We start from the raw sequence: 21,817 nt of genomic DNA on the forward strand, positions 1-21,817 counted from the left end.
ATGAAAATAAATTGGTACAATTGGCCATAAGGTAACAACGGCACAAAGGGAATAGAGAATATAAATTTCTGCTCGAATTGATATAAGAAAGGCTAAATAGTCAGATAGACTTCATCTTCACTATAAGCATTCTTGCTAATTGGAAATAGAGTTTAAGTTGCTTGGAATAAGGTCAGGTTATGTGATCCAAACATAATGGTGTATAACACTTGAAAAAAACAATCTGCTTTCTAACATGGCAAGAATGATTTGCAGTTAATAATAGAGGGGAAAAGGCCAGTCTTTTCAGATACCCTTGACTTCACCTAGGACAAAAAAGAAATCGCTTCTGCTTTTGTGAGCTACTTACTTTCTTCCTGGTCATTATTGCTTAGTTATATTTTAGTGATGAAATCTATCATTACTGACTTTATTGACATTAAAGTTGATTTATTTGTGTGCCTGGTGAATAAAAAGAGCATTATGTCTGCATTCATATTGCTGAGTACTTGAGAAAACAAGTGTAGCTTCAACTTAATTGTCTTTTGCTGGTTCACTTACTCTCTAATCTCAGTTTGAAAACAAAAAGTACCAAATCAAGTGATAGCGGAGAACTACTAGCCTTAAACTGTTTGCTTTTTGTTATTTTTGTTGTTTGATGTTGTAGATCAATCAAGGAATTTAAACTCATAATTTTAAAATATTACCACCAGAAAACCATACTTATTTAAAACAGAAATCTATATTTTAACTATTTGTCATTTGTTCCTTGGATTTGATAAGAGGTAAACACAAAATTGTGATCAAACATCCCAATTTCTTTTCTTTTTTTTTCCTACCATTTTCCAAAAAAAAACCCCAAATAAACCCCACAATAAAAAAGGCCAATTTTGAGGTTTCAACTTCTGTTCTTCATGTAAGTAAGCAAATGAATAAACTATTACTGAAATTTTCATTGTCTAGAGTAGGATTATTAATCTGTCAATTATTGGATTATTGTCTAATTGGATATTTTATCTCTTCCTATTATTTTTTTTTGGGAGGAAAAAATATTTCTAACAATATGCTTAGAGAACATAATTCCAAAACTAGCCAGTTTTGGAAACACTGGCAGATTTCATAACATATATGACAATGAAGAAAAATGATACTATGTACAGAAGTTATTTAAAAATATTTTTAGATTAAAAGGGAGGCACTGGAATAACTGGGATAGCCATTAGGCCATTGTATAAGAGTAACCATCCCTGTCATCCCAGCTCCCTCCCATTTTCTTATATAGGCTTTTCCTCTACTAAAATTTATTCAAATGTAATTCTGACTTGGCATCTGCTTTTTGATGGACCAGGACCAGCTCATCTACCATGCAGTATTGATTTCAAAGTCCCTAAGGGAAATCAAAAAACTAGTAGTGATATTAAAAAATATTAAACAACAGTTACAGAACAGGCAAGCAAGTTAAAGTGGACACCAACCAATCAAAACAAACACTAGCTGTAAAATATTCTGATGGCTGAACTGGTAAAGAATACCTTAAAAAGGAATACATAATACTGTGAGATTTTAAAATAAAAATGAGCAGGAAATACCGAACTAGTATTCATTCAAGTGACAGAATTTTATGCAGAATACCAATGTTAGTTTTGCATAATATCAATACATTTTAAGGAAACACTCTGGTAACTTGATTTTACTATATATTCTTTTATATTGTGCTTTAAAGTATCTACATTTAGTGACTTATTAGTTATTTCCCTATGCATTCATATATGTCTTCATTATTATATGGGAAAAAAGGAACAAGAACAGGAATGAATAAGAAAAATAAATTGGCTGCTTAATTGACATCAAAATTCATTCTCTTAAATCTTTGTTTACTCTTCAGAATGAAGCTGCCCCAATTATATAAATTTCTAACATAATTTCAGTTTTTGTTGAAATTTCGATTGTCATAAAACCTGAGAATTAGGCATTCACAATATTCTGTAATAAATAGAGCCCATGTTGTGAGATTAGATAGAATTGGATTGGCCATGCCAAGTTTCTTAGCTTCTCTATGCACCAGTTTTCTCTAAGTAAAATGGGGAAATAATATAACATGTTTTTTGGATCTGTTTTGAAGAGCAGAATAAGACATAATATTCATTTAACTTATGCTAGCTGTCATCATCATCATCAACAATATCATTATCATCAATCATTACATTAAGCCATCTAGTTGAAATATCACAAAGGATATTAGTCATATTTGTCAGAAATCTGAAATTCTTAGCAAGAAGCAACATTCTTGACTTCATTTCAGCAGGCTAGGGGAATAGCTACTCGCAATTTGTAAGAGGCAATAAAAGGGAAGTTCATTTTCTTCTATTTAGTGAACACTTTCTTTCACTTAAAAGAATTCTTAGTTAATTTACAAAGAAATGGTATTACAATTTTTATTATTGCTGGTTCAGACTTAAAAATTTTCCAAGTGATCTATGTCTGATTAAGGGAAATGGAGACTGGTGTTTTTAAAATGAGTTTTCTTAGACAACTCAAAAAAAGTTTGGGGAGTTCCCTTTGTGGCTCAGTGGTTAATGAACCCAACTAGGATACATGAGGATGAAGGTTCCATCCCTTGCCTTGCTCAGTGGGCTAAGGATCCGGTGTTGCCTGTGAGCTGTGGTGAAGGTCGCAGATGCAGCTCGGATCCTGCGTTGCTGTAACTATGGGGAAGGCGGGCGGCTACAGCTCCGATTTGACCCCTAGCCTGGGAACCTCCATATGCCATGGGTGCAGCCCTAAAATAGCAAAAAAAAAAAAAAAAAAAAAAAAAAATTGGTAGGTTTATTATTTCATGGCAGCCAGAATACTAGAAAATATAATCTTCCTCATAATATGTAGAAAATGGCTCATAGAAAATTATTTTTACAATGCTGGTATTTTGTAGTGCTATCATCTATAAATATATAATATTTACAGATATTTACACATACATAAATATATAAATGAGTGGGATGCATGGGCTTTTAAACAAGGAAAACACAAATTTGAATAATAAATATGAGTTTTTCTATACTTATAAAGGCTAGATCTCTTATCTTTTAGAATTATGCTTATGCTTTAATCTAAAATTAGTCTTAATACTTGACAAGGGCTACCCATGATCAAAATCTTGTTTAATCTTGAGCCAAAGCCCAAAGGTAGAATCATGTTCTAGATCATCCCTTTAAACTTAAAGGAGATTATAAGGCTGTTCAATTGCAGAATGATATTGGGCTTATAGAGTCCAAACTCAATAGAACCAGTTAGAGCCCACTGAAGAGGTTGCAAAATCGAGGGTGACAACTTGTTTGCTGGAGCTTCTCACTACTGCAACTTGACTAAATTGCTCCAGCTCCCCAAAGGTTGATTTGATACTGCCTTAACCTATAAGGAACCAATTACCATTTTCTCTAACATAATTTCCCACCTGGAAAATGAGAAGCTGGGCATGTCAGTAAATAGGCAACCAAAGCAAACATGTATAACAAAACAACAATCAATATTCACATTTTCATTAATTTATCCAATAATTCATGCAAATAATTTTGGACATTTTATATATGAAAGCCACTCTGTTGGGCACTGGTATGTCTTTTTATTGGAACTGGCCTAATTTGTATTGCTAATCAAACAAACAAAAAGAACTTAAATGAATGATGAGGTAAGACATATATACTGCAAACGAGGAGTAGTTGGAGAAGTCTGTAAGATAGGTATTTAATGATGAGAGGAAGAATACATATCAAGAAGACTTTGAAGAGTGACATAAGAAAGGTAAAAATGTAGATATGAAAGGATAATCTAGATTGTGAAATATTGACAGTGTGGATATTAATGCATATATGTCTACTGGATATATCATTTGATTGAAATACAAAATGCATGACACTATGATTGATCATTAAGGATTTTATTCAGAAGTTCCGGTCGTGGCTCAGAGGTTAACAAACCCAATTATCATCCATGAGGATGCAGGTTGGATCCCTGGCCTCGCTCAATGGGTTAGGGATCTGGCATTGCCATGAGCTGTGGTATAGGTCGCAGATGCAGCTCAGATACCACTTTGCTGTGCTGTGGTGTAGGCTGGCGGCTACAGCTCCTATTCAACCTCTAGTCTGGGAACCTCCATATGCCATGGGTGTGGCCCTAAAGACAAAAAGACAAAAAAAAAAAAAAAAAAAAGGATTTTATTCAAGCTTCACTATCATCCTGAAGTATCACAAAAAATACTAAAAACTGTAAGAATTCTGTATTTTGTATACTTACAATGAGACACAAAAGGCTTTTGTAGACCATATTAACTTATGCTTTAGAAAGATTAATCTTGTAGCAGTGTGTTGGATGAAACTGAAAAGGGCAGAAATTAGAGGTAAGAAACATAGGAAAGTAATTATTTCCTTGTTTTGACAAAAACAAGGTTTAAACTTGGGTGATGGAAATTCCATGTTTCATGGATTCACATTTTTATATCTTTGAAAAACAATACAGCTGGTTTTTGCAGCTATATAAACCATTTGTTCTCTTATAAAGTATTGGCATCTAGAATAATGATTTATGTGCCTATATCTCCTAAGAGTAAGTGACACTCTCTAACCACTGGTCCATTCTCAGCCCTTTCTCCCTGGCTACCAGGAGGAAAAAGATTCCATCAAATCTTTCAAGTTCCTTCTAAGCACTGGTGAATGTAGACCTGGAGGAACAGTACTGACATGCAACTAACTATAAGACTCAGATTCAAATGCACTAGAGAAACAAAAGAGATTGTTATCCTGAGATACTACAGATTACTTTTGTTGCAGACTAGATTTAAACATTTTATAAATAATTCAAATCATGGTCTCATCTTATACATGTGAGGAACAAAAGAGATTGTTATCCTGAGGTGCTACAGATTCCTTGTGGTGCAGACTAGATTTAAACGTTTTATAAATAATTCAAATCATGGCCTCATCTTGTCTATGTGACATAATGCACCTGCCAACTCCTCTCAGATCTTCCCCCCAGGTTCCCTTCTGGGGAAATCTTGACAAATATAGCCTGATTTTAATATTCCACACATTATTTTTGTTATAATTATGTAAGAGGTATAAGGAAAATAATAATAGAGTTCTGCCTGTTTAGTCTAGTCTTGGATAAATTCAGCTTCATTGTGCAAAAGTCCAACTATGTTTTTGGTTTATCCAATTGAAGCATGAAAAAATACACACATTCTCCTTATTTTTCTATTTCTATACATGGTCTTGGTGATGTACGTAATTCCCTGCAATTCACTGATGTCAAAAAGACTAACCCTGACATATTCCCCCCACTCTAATATAACAAGTTCAAGTTTTGAATACTGTGTCCACCCTATGTTTAACATACCTTTAGGAATAGAGCCAATTTTGACTTTGTTTCATTTATTTTCCTTATTTTATTGTCACCTCTGATTACCAACATAAGAACGATGCTAATATCCTATTTTAGAATTATTCAAAATAAGTTACAGAAAATATACTCCAAAGAATTCCCCTGACACCTCTGGAAACAATATCTTTTGATTATCATAAATAATTTCAACCCACATTTATTTTTCTCTCATTGTTGTCAGAGTGACAGTCACATTCTCTCTAAATTTCCTCTAAATTTACACTCTCCACTCTGCTTTAGTAGATGGATTTTATCATTTACTTTTTGTTTTAGGTTACTCTAAAGTTTCAAAAATGTTTTAACCTGGACAATTAAAATGTCCTATTTTAAGATAGGAATAAAAACAATTTCCAGGTTGAACACTTTGCAATTTATTACATTATATATTCCAATTACCTCTTACTAAGAAGAATACCTAAGTAGATTTCAATTAAACACACAGGAAGAAAAGTGTTACTGGCAAGCACCATTTTGGAACCCTCCCTCTAGCTTATTAGTTAGTGCCAGGCTGGACCTGACCCTGCTCACCACATCCCCTAGGGCCACAGCTTCTCTAGGATACATCTCTGTCTACCAGAGGGCCCAGGTCCCATCCAAGAACTGCAGTGTAACCGCACTAGCTCTCAGCCCCAGGGACCTAAAGGCAGATCTACCAACCAGAGGGCCGTGGATGGTACTAGCCCTGGAATCAGCTCACCAACCAGTGGTCAAGCAGCAGCCCCAGGACATTCTCAGCCCCAGCTTGTCCACCATTGGCCTACACAACTCTGAGAACTCTAGGATCACGTAGCCAGAAACCATAGAATTCAGTTCTGCCCACTAATGAACTACAGTGAGACCAGGACACCTTAGGCCTTGACTCTGCCCACCCTATAGTGGGCCAAGACAAGTTTTATGACACCATAGACCCTGCGGCCATCTGTATTAGAAACCAATGCTGCCCACCAGTAGGCTGACACCAGCTTCTTGACCCCTGGTCCTGGCAGCCAGAGACCTCAAGACCCAGTTCTGACCATCAGGGGGCTGGCACTGACCCCGGAATCCAGCTTCAACCACCCAGGTGTGGGTAGTAGTCCTGGGACCCTCAGGAACCTGTAGCCAGAGAGGGTGGGCCTGACTTTGCCTGCCAGCGTAGCAGTACTAGCCTTAGGAATGCTGGTGCCCAGGCCTCATCCACCTGCAGGCAGACACAAGGTCTGAAACACTTTGGACCTCTCATCCAGCTGCCTGGGATATAACCTACCCACAAATGGGACAACACCACCTTTAGGATGCCCCAGACCATGTAGCATATCAGGGACCTGCTTCACCCACCACCCACCAGCAGGCTAACACTATATCCAGGAACCCTGGTACATAAAGACATACTCTAAAACATGGATCTACCCTCCAGTAGGCCAGCACTAGCCCTAAGTCACTTCTGAGCGCTGGAGCCAACTACAAAATGAGCTGACCTTACCTGGCAACTAACAGGAGTGGAGTCCAGCTATGCCTACTAGACCACCCACAGTAATCAGCTTGCCATAGCAGAAGGACCCACTCACCTGCATAGGAGACATCTCTAGAGCATTTAGGTCTGGTAGCCAGAGAGGAGTGCATTGTCAGGATGCATAGGACATCTCCTACAAAAGGCCACTTCTCCAAGTTGGGTAAATATAACCAGTTTAACAAATACATAGAAATAATATAGAAAATTAAAATAAGGTGACAGAGAAATATGTTCCAAATGAAGGAAAAAAGATAAAATTATAGAAGAAGAATTAAGTGAAGTGGAGGTAAACAATCTACCCAAAAAACCGTTGAACATCCTGAAGATGTTCAAAGAATTCTGGTGAAGACTTGATGAACAGTGGAAAGTTAGAATATTTAAACAAAGAGTTAAAAAATATTCAGAAGAACCATCAGAAATGAAGAATGCCACAAATGAAATGAAAAGTACACTAGAAGGAATCAAGAGTAGATGAGATAATACATAGTAGATTATATGATCAGTAAGCTGGATGAGTAGTAGAAATCCCTGAAACAGAAGATGAAAAGAAGGGAAAGAAATGAAAGTTTAAGAGACTCTGAACAATACCAAGTATGCTAATATTCACATTATAGGAGTCTCACAAGGAGAACATATAGAGAAAGGGCAGAGAACATATTTAAATACATAATAGTTGAAAATTTCCCTAACCTGGGAGAAGAAATATATCCAGAGCCGGGATTCAGAGCCTTAAACAAGATTAACCCAAAGGGGACCACATAAAGACACAATGTAATTAAAACAGCAAAACTTAAAGAGAATAGTAAAAATAGAAAAAGTAAAGTAAGATGTTACATACAAAGGATATTCTATAAGACTAAAAGCTGCTAAGATATGGCAGCAGCCTAAATACCTATCAATATGTGAATGAATTTAGAAGATATGGTATATGCACACACACACACACACACACACACACACACACACACACACAGAGTGAAATATTACTCAGCCATCAAAAAAATCATCTTGTCATTTGAGACAACATGGGTGGACCTAGTGGGCATAAATGCTAAGTGAAAAAAATCAGAAAGACAGCTAATGTATGATTTCAGTTATATGTAGAATCTAAAAATATAGGGACATATAAAACACAATGGAAGCAGAGTGCTATACAGAGTGTAGAATAGTGGTTATCTGTGGAGATGGAGGTAGGTATAGAAAGAAATAAGTGGGAGTTCCCGTCGTGGCGCAGTGGTTAACGAATCCGACTAGGAACCATGAGGTTGCGGGTTCGGTCCCTGCCCTTGCTCAGTGGGTTAAGGATCCGGCGTTGCCCTGAGCTGTGGTGTAGGTTGCAGACGCGGCTCGGATCCCGCGTTGCTGTGGTTCTGGCGTAGGCCGGTGGCTACAGCTCCGATTCGACCCCTAGCCTGGGAACCTCCATGTGCGGCGGGAGCCGCCCAAGAAATAGCAACAACAACAACAACAACAATAATGCTGAGGGAGCGGCCCAAGAAATAGCAACAACAACAACAATAACAACAACAACAACAAAAGACAAAAAAAAAAAAAAAAAAAAGAAAGAAAGAAATAAGTGAAAAAAATTAGGAGGTACAAACTTCCAGGTACAAAATAAATCAATTGCCAGTAGAAAATGTACAGTGTGGGGAGTATAGTCAGTGGCTAAGTAGTATCTTTGTGATGACATAACTAGACTTACCATGGTGATCATTTTGAAATGAAAAGAACCATTATGTTGTGTAACAGGAACTACAATTCTGTTGTAAGGCAATTATACTTAAAAACAAGCAAATATACATACAAACTTACAGAAAAATAGATTTGCGGTAACCAGCGGTAGTCAGTCTGGGCAGTGGGAACTGGATGGAGACAGTCAAAAAGTACAAATTTCCAATTGTAATATAAGTACCAGAGAGTTAATGTGCATAATAAATATAACTAACAGTTCTATATGTTATGTATGAGAGGTATGAAGATAGTAAATTCTAAGCAGTCTCACCACAAGGAAAAATTTTTCTGTATCTAATTTAATTATGTATCTAAATGAGATGATGGATGTTTATTAAATTATTGGAATAATCATTTCATTATGTATGTACCTCAAATCATTAAATGATACACCTTAAACTTATGCAGTGATGCATGTCAATTATATCTCAATAAAACTAGAAGAAAATTTATGTTTGAGAGACCAATAAGTAATTCAAAACACAAAACAAAAATAAAATTATATTGAAATCACAATGGAAAAGACAAAATTTAGATACAGATTCAAGAGACCATATAAAAAGAAAGAACAAAAATAAAAGGGGAAACCATACATAAAATGTAATTTCTCTGTGAAGAACTCTCTTAGAAACTGATTTTGTAGATCAAAATGGCTTACTGAGATCCGAAGTATTGATTGATAAATATATACTTCAGGAATTTTTTTTTATAATTCTGGTATATGCCTGTCTGTGTGTGTGTATATCCATTATATGCATATGTATGTTAATATATAGCCAGTACAGATTTCCTACAAATAGAAAATAGACAGTATCAAACTTCTCTGCAAATCTAAAAAACTATTTATAACAATTACTAACTATTGAGAGAACTCCATATACAGTCCATAAATCATTCCTTGTTGAAATAAAAGATATAAATAGACATGCAAGGGCCCAGAGAATACCTCATTTATTTCATGTGGGAAAATTCTTGATACACAATTCTTACCTAACTACACATGAGTTGGACCAGATACTTTGAGGTAGAGACGGCGATAAGACACTGGTGAATTATATAGTTTTATCTAAATCTGTCAGAGTATATTGAATTAAGTCAGGATTCTTGAAAGGAAAGAAACATTTTAAGAAAAATTCTAATAATAATAAGTACATTAAACTATCTCAGGATCATAGGAAAAATAACATACTTCAAATGTCTCATTTGTAAAGTGTTAGAGAAAAGTAGGAGAACATATTCTGAAAGGATTATTTTATTTGGGGAGGAAGCAAAAAGAGCAAATAGAGTAGAACACTCACAAGGGGGGAAATAATCAGTATCTTCTTACTATGTAATGGTAGAGAAATATATATTTTATAACCTCATATACTTCTCTTAATTAACACGGGGTAATTCAAGGGAACAACTTGATCAACTCAGTAAAGAAAAAAATTAAGAGAGTAAAGGAAAAAATCCTAAAAAAATACTAAGAAATATACAGTAAGAGGAAATGAATTCCCTTAAGGTAAATAAAAGTTGGCTGAAATTTCCAATTGAAATATTGGAACTTTGAGTTAAATTTAAAGACAACCCAGCTCTAAGTAACAGACTTAAAGAGATACAGAAAAGATGAAAATGAAGATGTGGACAAAGAGGTACCAGTTAAATGCAAAAAAAAAAAAAAAAAAAAAAAAAACCCAGAAGCAGTGATATTGATATTAGATGAGATCAAATCAAAATATAAATATGGGAGTTCCCGTCATGGCGCAGTGGTTAACAAATCCGACTAGGAACCATGAGGTTGCGGGTTCGGTCCCTGCCCTTGCTCAGTGGGTTAAGGATCCGGCGTTGCCCTGAGCTGTGGTGTAGGTTGCAGACGCGGCTCGGATTCTGTGTTGCTGTGGCTCTGGCGTAGGCCTGTGGCTACAGCTCCAATTCGTCCCCTAGCCTGGGAACCTCCATATGCCGCAGAAGCGGCCCAAAGAAATAGCAAAAAGACAAAAAAAAAAATATATATATATATATATAAGTCTTTTTCATTAGTAATAAACATTATATTTGTTAATTCAACAAATATTTACTGAGCACGTATTATAGTGCTAGGTCATGTTCTTGGCACTGGAGTTACATCTGTGAAACATATCAAAGAAACAAAATCTATATCCTCTTAGAGTTTACATAATAATATCATCATAAAGTGGATTAAAGATCAAAAAGGAATTTGCTTGTTTTTACAACAAAAAACGTGGAGGGAAGGTAGAGCTGACATAGTTTCATGGATTCATGAAAAAAATAAAGTATTATCTCAATAGATGCAGACAAACATTTGACAAAATTAAAAATCTTTTCATAATAAAAACTTTCAACAAACAGTAAAAATTACCCCAACATCATAAAGACCATAAGTGACAAACCCATCATGAACATTATACTTAAAGATGAAAGGCTGAAAATTTTCCTCTAAGATGAGGAACAAAATAAGAGTGCCCACTCCCACCACACCTATTATGCATAATACTAGAAATCCTACACAGAGTAATTAGGCAGAAATAAACTAAAAGGCATCCCATTTGGAAAGGAAGAACTAAAACTGTCATTGCAGATGATGACCTTATCTAGAGAAACCCCTAAAGACTCCACCAAAATTTCCTGAAAACTAATATATGAACTAAGTAGAGTTGCAGGATATGATGTAAACATACAAAAGTCAGCTGAGTTTTGACACATTAACAAATAATTATCTTGAAAATGAATAAAGAAAACAATCCCAATTGCATCGAAAATAAAAATAAAATACCTAGGAATAAATTTAAGCAACTAGGTTAAAATACTGTTCTCTGAAAAACATTACATTGATGAAAGAAATTGAAGACACAAGTAAATGGAAGGATGTCTCATGTTCATTTTAGAAGAAATAACATTATTAAAATGCCCATACTACCCGAAGCCATCTATAGATTCAATGTAATCCCTACCAAAATTCCAATGACATTTTTCACATAAAAAAAAAATCTTAAAATTTGTATGGAGCATTGAAGATCCCTAATAGTTAAAGCAATCTTGAAAAAGAATAAAGCTAGAGGTATCACATTTCTTGGTATGAGACTAAGTTCAAAGCTATAGTAATAAAAAAAAATTACAGTACTGACATTAAAAACAGATACATAGACCAATAAAATAGAATCAATAGCCCAGAAATAAACCCATACTTTTACAGTTAGCTAACTTTTGACCAAGGCAGCCAAGAATACTCAAGGGAAAAAAGATAGTTTCTGATAAATGGTGTTGGGAAAAAAAATGGATAATCATATGTAAAAGAATGAAACTACACCTCTATCTCATACCATTCATGAATATTAACTTGAAATGGACTAAAGGTATTAATATCAGGTTTAAAACATAAGATTTCTAGAAGAAAAATTCCTTTGACATTGGTCTTGGTGATGATTTTTTGGATTTATTTGTGTACACCAAAAGCACAGACCAACAAAGCAAAAAAATACATAAATGGCACTACACCAAACTAAAAAAAATGTTTGTATAGTAATGGAAACAGCTAAATGAAAATATTCCTATAAAACAGGAAAGAAAATCTGAAAACCATATTTATGATAAGGGATTAACATCCAAAATATATAAGGAACACATACAGCTCAGTCACAAAGAAACAACCTGGTTTAAAATTTGACAGAAGACTTGAATGGACATTTTTTCCAAAGAAGACATACAAATGGCCAATAGGTATTTGAAAAGGTGTTTAGCATCACTAATCATCAGAGAAATGAAAATCAAAACCATAATGAGATATCACTCATAACTTATAGAATGGACATCATAATAATTTAAAAAAAGAGGTTACAAATATTGCTAAGGCTGTGGTGAAAAGGGTACCCTTCTTCAACACTGCTGGTCGGAGTGTAAATTGGTAGAGCCATTATAGAAAACAGTATATAGTTTCCTCAAAAAATTAAAAATAGAACTATCATATGATTCAGAAATCCCACTTCTGAGCACATATCCAAAGGAAATAAAAGTCAATATCCTTAAGAGATATCTGCATTCCTATGTTACTATGGAATCATTAACAATTTATATGGAAATAAAATCTCTTGTCTATTTATGAATGGATGAGTGAATAGGTAAAATGATAGAATGATAGAACAATAGAATGATAGATAGATAGATAGATAGCCAGCCATATGGAATAAATATTATCCTGTCATAGAAGGAAGGAAATCTGGTCATTTCAACAACACGGATGTAGCTGGAAATCATTACGCTAAATGAAATAGGCCAGATACAGAAATACAAATACTGTATAATTTCACTTAGATGTGGAATCTAAAAAAGTTGAACTTATGGAACCAGAGTAGAACTGTAGTTGCCACGGAGGAGAGGAAGAAAGAATGGGGAAATGCTGTTTACTGAATACAAACTTTCAGTTATAAGATGAATATGTTCTGGGGATTTAATACATAGCATGGTGGTTATACTTAATAATCTTTTATTCTATACTTGAGAGTTGCTAAGAAAGTAAATTTTAAGTCTTCCTCACACACACAAAATGAGGTAACTATGTGATATGATTGATGTCTAATATTGATTGTGGTAAAAATTTCACAATGTATATATTGATATTAAATCATCACATTGTATACTTTAAAAAATTACATTGAATAGCCTAAATATATACAATTTTTGTCAATCATACCACAATAAAGCTATAAAATACAGTATTTTCTTCATAGGTGCTTATAAAAATCTATAAAACTATCAAAAAACTCATTTTTTTATTAAAGTATAATTGATTTACAATATTGTGTTAGTTTCAGGTGTACAACAGTTACATATTCATTCTTTTTTCAGAATCTTTTCTATTGTGTGTTATTACAAGATACTGAATATAGTTCTCTGTGCTCTATAGTAAATCCTTGTTGTTTATTTTATATATAGAGTAGTATGTAATTGCTAATCCCACAGAAAACAAATTTATGGTTACCAAAGGGAAAGTGGGGGGGAGGGATAAATTAGGAGTATGGAATTAGCAGATACACTCATTTTTTTTTAAGCAAAGATTTTATAGCCCTATTCTCTGAACACAACCAGATATAATCAGAAGTGCATAAAAAAGGCAGACACAGAAAACTTTACTAATTGAAAATTAAAAGTAACCCCCTACGTAACACTTGGTTCAAAGCAAAAATCAAATAAGAAAATAGCATATCTCTGAAAGCAGTGAAACAAAATTACATGCCAAAGTTTATAAAATAAAGATCAGCCTATACTCAACTGATGTTTAATTTAAATAAGTGCCTTCGTTATTAAAAATGAGGAAGTCTTAGTGTAAAGGAAGCTGGTATTTGTCTTAAATTTAAATTACAACAAATAAGCAAAATTTAACTAAGAAAGATGATCTATTAACTTTTGAAAAAATACACTAGAAACAGTAAAACAGGCAGACAAAAATATTATGTATGAGAGATTAGCTAATGAAGAAAAATGGGACTGCAAGTATTTTGGAAATCAAAGGAAAGGAAAAGTCTGAGAAGTATCATAGAAAACGAGCAAAAATCACAAAGCCAAAGAAAGAAAGGGGAGAAGGAGAGGACAAAAGAAAGGCAGTCATAAGAGAATAGTTTCATAGTTTCTTGGGGGTGGTGTGGTGTGGACAAGAGAGTTTAGGGATATTATTAGAGGAAATTAAAGCCTATGGGAAAGACTCTGTAACAAAAAACTCATAGTAATTTATGAAATATATTTATACTAGTAGTTATTTTATGATGGATTAAAAATACATTTTTAATGAAAGAACACCATTTTCACAATTTTTATACTTAAAAGTTAGTAGGGAACCTTAGCGCCTCCTTCCTCCCCAAGATATATTTTGTTTCATGTATTGGCAAGAATTAGGGTGATAGTTATCGTGCCTTTATTTTGGAAAAGATAATAAGATTTGCTGAAGAAAGATAATGAACAGAATGATAACACTTTTACCTAATATATGTATATTTCATAAGAATAGCTTTATCAATTCATTTTTTATGAATATTTTTTTAATGTTTCAGAATAATCAACACATTCCTGACATGTTAACTACAACTAGAGTAGTCAAGGGAGGAAGTGAAATGATCATTAAACATTCACTGACCAAAATCAATTAGTCTACCTACCATATTAATTAGATGGCTGGCCTTGTGCAGTCAGCACCTCTTGGTACCTACAGTGTCAGAGAGTGGGATATAAGGAAAAAATATGGACTTGGTTGTCCAGCTAAACTCCTTGGAAAATGCTGGCTTAGCCTCTGAGAAATTGAACTTGAAAAATATGAAGTATAATTTATGAGTCATATTTTCTTTATCTTGAAAGATAATGACCACATCAGAGAGCAACTGTGAAGATTCAAGTGCTTGATCTGTTTTCTTTAGCACATAGTAGGTGCCTAATAGAGGGTAATGGGCCTTTTTCCCCTGCTGGTATATCAGTTAAATTAAGAATATGTCATTGGTAAAGATTTGGGTTTTCACAAAGAAGGAATTTTATAATAAAGAGGAATGACAATATGTCCCTCTATCTATATAAATTTCTATAAGTTAATAATATAGATAATGAAACACAGTGTCTGCATTTTTGTGGGATCATTCAGGGAAAAACTGATTTGTTTCTCAATTGCCCTCCTCAGTTCTAAGTGTTCTGAATTCCTCTCTTTGCTTCTTTTAATACTGTATTGTCAGTTAAAACCAACTTTCAGCCTTCTTGTTTTTGAAAGCACTGCACTGCATGAGACTGCACCAAAACCCTGCCTGCCCTAATTTGGTTTGGTGTCAAGGTTATCTTAGCATCAACTGTGCTGTCATTCCTCTTCCTAGACTTACCAGACAAAAATCCTTTAAATGCATTTATTAGACATTGGGTAATTAAGTAATCTATGAGAAAGAATCCTGCCTGACATTTTGTTCTCTGTCTTGGTTGAGTTTCTCTGATGCCTTCCTTTAAGCAATCATTCATCCTTTATCTTTCAAGAGTTTTGTGGAGACTCTGCATAAGAGACAGTGTATATAAAAGAAAATTGACATTTTTAACTCAACTGCACAACTTCTGTTAGTCTTCCTAATCCAATCTTAAAAGGATGGTTTACTTTCTAATTCACATGAACTTTTTAAACAGTATTGTAAAGAGAAATGAACAAAACTGGTTAAATTACAAGAGTGAGCCAGTTTCTTATAAGAAGTTTTCCAGAAAGTTGAAGTCTTAGTTCATTTCTGTGGGAATTCAAAAACACTCATGAAGATGCCAGGGAGGGAAAATAATTCTTTGCCAGTAGTACAGTGATATTAACAGATAGCTGTTCCAAGGGTCAAATATGAGAGTTTTACAAATTTTTTCATTGTATTTATATATTGGCAATGGTCCTATAACAGAGGCTATCAACCTCATAGCCCTCTTTGTAATCTCAGGTCTGTGATACTCACCAGGCATTATTCATTGGCAAGTTAGAATGTTGGGTGAAGTGTTGATGAAAATCCACGGTAATAAAAATCTCACAGATGTGAAGTCAATTACACTATCAAGTGAAGTTTGTTATGAAGAGATACTTGTTATTAAAGTATCCACGCCTCAACAAGGCTGACCTTCTCAAATGCTAGTATGTCACAAGGCATGAGATTTAAAAAAAAAAAAAAATCCAATAACAAGTTTCCCCACTGTGGTTTCAATTGCCTTTTCAGATCTCCCACAGTGTTCTGTTTCAGTCTGAGATAATGCAGACAGTTCTGGTTCTCAGAGGGTCAAAGTGGCTTATATTTACACTAGAATAATCATGGAAAGAATTTCTACCTTGATCAAGTTATCTAGATATATTTTTACTGAAATAGTCCACTTGGTTTGCATAGACAAAGGTTTAAACTGAACAAATTGATAAACTTTTCATTTCTGTATTTATCCTACTAACATTCCTCATGTATGCCAGGGGATCAAAAAATATTTGTGCCATTCCGTTGAGGAAGTTCACAAGAAGACTTAGCCATTTGACATGTCATGGTACTGCATTAAAACGGGAATGATGGAGCATGATAATGTGAGAAGATAGAATGTGTACATGTATGTGTAACTAGATCACCATTCTGTATAGTATAAGAAAAACTGTATTGGGGAAATAACAATTAAAAATAAATAAATAAGAGAGAAAAAAAACCAGACATATATACACAGCAAAATGGACATGTCTTTTGTTTCTCCTGTTTGAAAAGAGCTTTCTTTCAAAAGCTGTGTTAAACAAAAAAATGTGATAGGGTATTTTTGAAATCAGAAAGTTGTCAGGTGTTGCTTGGAACACCTTGACTTTTACTCATCAATAGTATTTACATGCTCCTTTTCAGTACCACCTTAACAAACCAGTGTATGTATTTATAATAGCTTTCAATTTACTCTTAGATCCCAACCATACTCTAATCATTTGGAAGAGGGAAAATATTTTATTTTCTTACATTTTTCAAAATATCATGCCTAGCCCACAACAGTTACTTCAATTTTTAACATATTATCTTAGCTCTTAAAATTTAGAATACTATTTGTCTTGGTGGGTTTGGGCTGTGCTATAAAAAGATACCATACATTGGGTGGCTTAAAAAATAGATATTTATTTCTCACAGTTCTGATGGCTGGAAAGTCCAAGATCAGGGTGCTACAGATTAGGTGTCTTCTGAGAGCTCTCTTCCTAGTTTATAGACCATTTCTTGTTTGTATCTCACATGGTGGGAAGTGGAGTGGAGAGAGTGAGCTCTTGTCTTTTTCTTCTTATAAGTACACTAATCTCACCATGAGAGCTCTACCTCTGTGACCTCATCTAGACCTAATTATTTCCCAGTGGTTCCACCTCCAAATACCATCACTGGGATTAGGGTTTCATCATATAAATTTTGGGGAAGAACATAGTCATGCAGTCCATAACACCAGTAGATTAGTTAGAGTGGGATGTTGGATACATCTAGATTTGTGAACGTGTTTCTGTGCTATTCTTTTTTCTCAGAAAAGTACAAAGCATGAAGTAGACTCCTCAGTAGACTGTAAAGATGTAGCCGGTTTGAACTCATCGGATAATGGGACTTTATTCTCTCTCTCTTATTAAATCCAAATGACAATGGATTCCATAAGGCACTAACTAAGCCTGACAAAGTTTTATCCACAGTTGTTTAACCTCAGAGAACAGTGTTTCTCTCCAGGCTATAGTTTCATTGCTGCTGCTGTTCACTTTCTTGTGCTTATTCTCCAATTCTTATAAAATGACATATTCTACATGTATAATCATGAAAAATTGAAGGTAATAAATTTAGGCATACAAAAATATCAGTCATTGTCTTGAGCTATACAGTTACTATTGTCTATACAAAATAAAAATGCAAAAAAAAATTTAATTTTTAACTGTCCATGACTTTTTGAGTCTGAACTTTGTTTCTGATCAGAAGTAAGGGACATATTCTTGCCATTTTGGAGCATGCCCAATCTGATCCAGAGATATTTTACTATTTAAATATTTAGGAGATAAAAGATACTTTTGATTTACTAGAAGTTTCAGCAGTTGTCAATCTTATTGAGACATTTTGACCCAAAGTAAAAAAAAAAAAAAAATTTCCTAAGTCTTTTGTGAGTATTCCTCTAAGATTGAATTTTAAATGGATAAAGCAATATAATAAGCGAAATAAAATTTCACAATGAAAGAAAAAATTGAACTTGAGAAAGAAAAAAAAAAAATCAAGATCTGAATGCAACTTTGCAAATACCTCCTTATCTGGGAAAACTAATGACTTGTGCCAGATGAGGAATAAAGAATTTCAACTTCATTTATTACTGCAGTTTACCTCCTAAAGGGACCACAGGCTGGTTTAACATGCAGTCAGTTACAAATGCAACATCTATAAACAAAACTCAAATTCTCCCAGATGAGACATTCAGATAAGGATTCAGGTAGAGAGTGTGAGGAGATGTACACAGCACCTCGTTCCTAATTCAAAGTAATAGTTTGACAGAGACAAAATCCCTTTCACATACAAAAGAAACAAGTGTTAAAAGAGAAAATAGGAGGTATGTATCTATTTTTCTGTATCTAAAGATGTTTAATAGAAAAGTACTTCTATATTTTTTTAGGGGTTAGGAAAAAACAAGTTATGTGGAAGTTAATGTTATATGTAAAATAAAGAGGATCTTGGAAACATTTGTATCTTATTTAATCCTTATACATCTTCAACTTGAACAGCTATGTGGCTGCCATTTTGAAACTAATGTCATCAATTATAAAATTGAAAGGAGTTGCTAGTCAAGAATTTTAAAATGCGTAGAATTATTTTTAAAGATTATTAAGATAATCATGATGATGAGAATGACTTAATTTTTTATTTAATATACATTAATTGATAGTGAATAACAATTAGTAAAAACTCATCTCTTTCTATTGTTTATTTCTAAAGGATGAAAAAAGTTCAGGAACTTGAAATGAAGAACAAAGTTTAATTATTTGTTATATGATCTAGACATTGATGACTAAACGTATACCAAAATCACAGTACTTTAATTACTTATGATCCTCAAAAATTGGAAAAAGTAAAAAAATATATATGTATGTATATACATTTATATATATATTCATTATGTATACATATATGTGAATCCTATCATACCAAATAATAAAGATAGTTTTAATAGATTTGTTAGCATGCTTTTAAAAGGGAATATCCAATTTGAAATTAATTAGGAATACTGTTTCATAAATTAATTCCCTACTCATAGTTTCCTATGTTTCTAAAACAGTAAAACCAATTTAACTATATCTTCCTGAATTCAAATCTGATAAGTCTGAAGGGAAAGTCAACTCTCAGATAGAGGCTGTTAGTCCTAAATTAAATTGTGCTGAGACCAGCACAGCTTTTGGTGGGAAGAGCCTTTGAAAAATATAATACTGGTCATCTACAGAAATTGCCAGCCCATGTTGACACACAACAACAGGGCTGGTCTCACAGGTGCTTTTTAAGAAGCCCCTGGCTGTAATGGAAAGACTTGATTCCAAGGTTGTCTCATTCAGAAACTAAGATGCTTTTATTTTATTATAGCTGAGAGAAGCTTAGTGTCCCTTCTAACAAAGATGGATGTTAATCTCAATTAGGAAGATAGTAAAATCAATCTGGGGAGAAGAATTTGACAGGTTAGTTTTCACTGAGAGTTTGAGGTAGTAAACTGTGGAATAAGCAGGAGTCTAAGGAAACAAACAGTCTCAGATCTTTTTCTCTAACCTACCAGCTAAATGTATCCCTTCCATATATTTCTCAATCCACAGAAATAAAAAGTAAAGAGGGAAAGAAAATTGCACAAATAAGCATTTGAGTTCAGGGTTTTTTGGTACTTCGTCAGACAATTTTTTATGCAGTATATTTTTGTAGGCATCTTACATATTCCATTGTATATTTTTAAGGCTAAAAGGAACAAGAAGTTGTGCTTTTACTAACCCTCTAAATCTGGCTTGTGAAATAATTTTGATATTTAAAAACATTTTGAAATGTTGATGTACAAAGTATATTAGTGTAGTTGGTCAAAAAGAGGAACCTGCAAAATTTCTTCGAATTCTATCAAAGTAGAGAAAGCAAGCCTATTTATTCTGTAGCACTGTTCATGTCACTGTTTGCTGATTTGCATGCTGCAGGAGCCCTGCATCACAGACCTCTGTATTTGGTGAATAACAAAGCCCTTTACCTAATTGATCTTATTTTCATCAATGGTCAGGATAATATGAAAATAAGTCATTTTTAACCAAAAGTCTGAGGCGTCCAACTTGGAAGAGTAGCCATGCAGCATACTGCCACAAGGTGGGAGTAAAACGTTTGATTGGCTCAAGAACTGGCCTTTGCTTCCCCCCCACCTCACACCAGCACAGTGTGAACAAAGACATAAAATCGGCTTGCTTTAAACTTGAATGAAATAACACTGGTTATTTATTCCTTGCCACTAATATGCATACCTTGAGAACTGGAATGTCTTTTTCACAAAAATTTGAAGATCAAATATAATAAATATCGATGAAGGAAGTGGTTTAATTCCAATTTCTTCATCTCCTCTATTCCTTACCAATCTTAATGCCTTTTCCAAACTGTATTTTCAGAACTATAAGTAAACCATTTGAACATAAGTTCTACTAAAACATTCCTCATTTTTTATACATGATAATGAATAATACTAATTACTATACTAATGAATATTTTGAAGATAGCCTCCTCCATAAATTTTTCCTATCATTTTATATCTGCATAGTAATGAAGGCAGCTGTGTAAATGGGAACAATAAACTAAACAATCCTAGAAAAACATATAATGATCTTGACCTTTCTAAGGAGTTGAATGATTTAAATGAGTTTTTAAATATTGCTTATTCTAGAATAAATACAATGCAGGGCCACTGCATACAATTCTATTGCTTTTGCTTGCTTTGTGTTTGAATAGATTGCACTAGTTTTGCTTTGTGTGATATGCGATTATTAAATTCACTTTGAAATACTGGATTCAAACTTGGCAATATCATTTGCTTATGTTGAGGATGTAAATATAAACACACACATGCCCTTTGAGCTAGAGTACCTGACACTTAGGCTAGCAAGATGAGACATCTCAAAGCAGCTGAGACTCACCAAGGTGACAGTGACACCCCCATGGGATCCTTACTGGTGCTGAATGGAAAGGGCTGCCATACTCCTTAAATAAAAAGACACAAAGATTGAGAAAAGGCATAAATTGCCTTGCCAATTTCAATTTCTTGCCTCCTTCTGCATATGAATAAAGAATGGGCTAGTGGATGGAACTCTTTCATTGCTACTGATGTTAGATTTTCTGGAAAGATTTACCCTAACAGGTCTTTATATACTACAGAATTGTGAATATACAACAAATCCAGAACCACATCACTTACATAATTTTTCAATTTCCAGTACCAATGATAACAATGGCAAGGAACACAAAGCAGTGCCTAAGGCCATGAAATTGATGTTTGCCAAATGGATGTGTAGAAACTCAAATAAAAAAATGCACAGGTCTCAAGCATAAATTTTGCTGTCTGAAGTCTGAAAGAATGTTACAGTTATATATTAAAAAAGTTTTTTTGACTGATTGAATATTTTAAAAGTATGAGATATACAGATAAAATCTATTTACATAATGAAAAACCACTTAAGTA

The 21,817-nt window shown here is 33.9% G+C and overlaps 1 protein-coding gene and 1 long non-coding RNA gene across 7 annotated transcripts in view; one reads left to right on the top strand and one right to left on the bottom strand.

Moving 5' to 3' along the window:
- Positions 1-21,817, top strand: part of LOC102165728 (uncharacterized) — a 582,163-nt gene that overhangs the window by 556,552 nt on the left and 3,794 nt on the right. The gene's annotated exons all lie outside the window — the stretch shown is intronic.
- Positions 1-21,817, bottom strand: part of LOC106504458 (uncharacterized) — a 1,793,907-nt gene that overhangs the window by 222,722 nt on the left and 1,549,368 nt on the right. For 3 of the 4 annotated variants that reach the window (XR_014810743.1, XR_014810742.1, XM_084969049.1), the window contains one exon: positions 21,276-21,339. The exons of the other annotated variant lie outside the window; for it this stretch is intronic. The gene's annotated coding sequence lies outside the window, so the exon portion shown is untranslated. The remainder of the gene's footprint in view (positions 1-21,275; positions 21,340-21,817) is intronic. 4 annotated transcript variants of the gene reach the window in all.

The sequence above is a fragment of the Sus scrofa genome, chromosome 7, assembly GCF_054392235.1.
Source record: "Sus scrofa isolate SSC_HxYL_T2T_F1_AM1 chromosome 7, Sscrofa_HxYL_maternal_Yorkshire_Landrace_v2.0, whole genome shotgun sequence".
Classification (NCBI taxonomy): Eukaryota; Metazoa; Chordata; class Mammalia; order Artiodactyla; family Suidae; genus Sus; species Sus scrofa.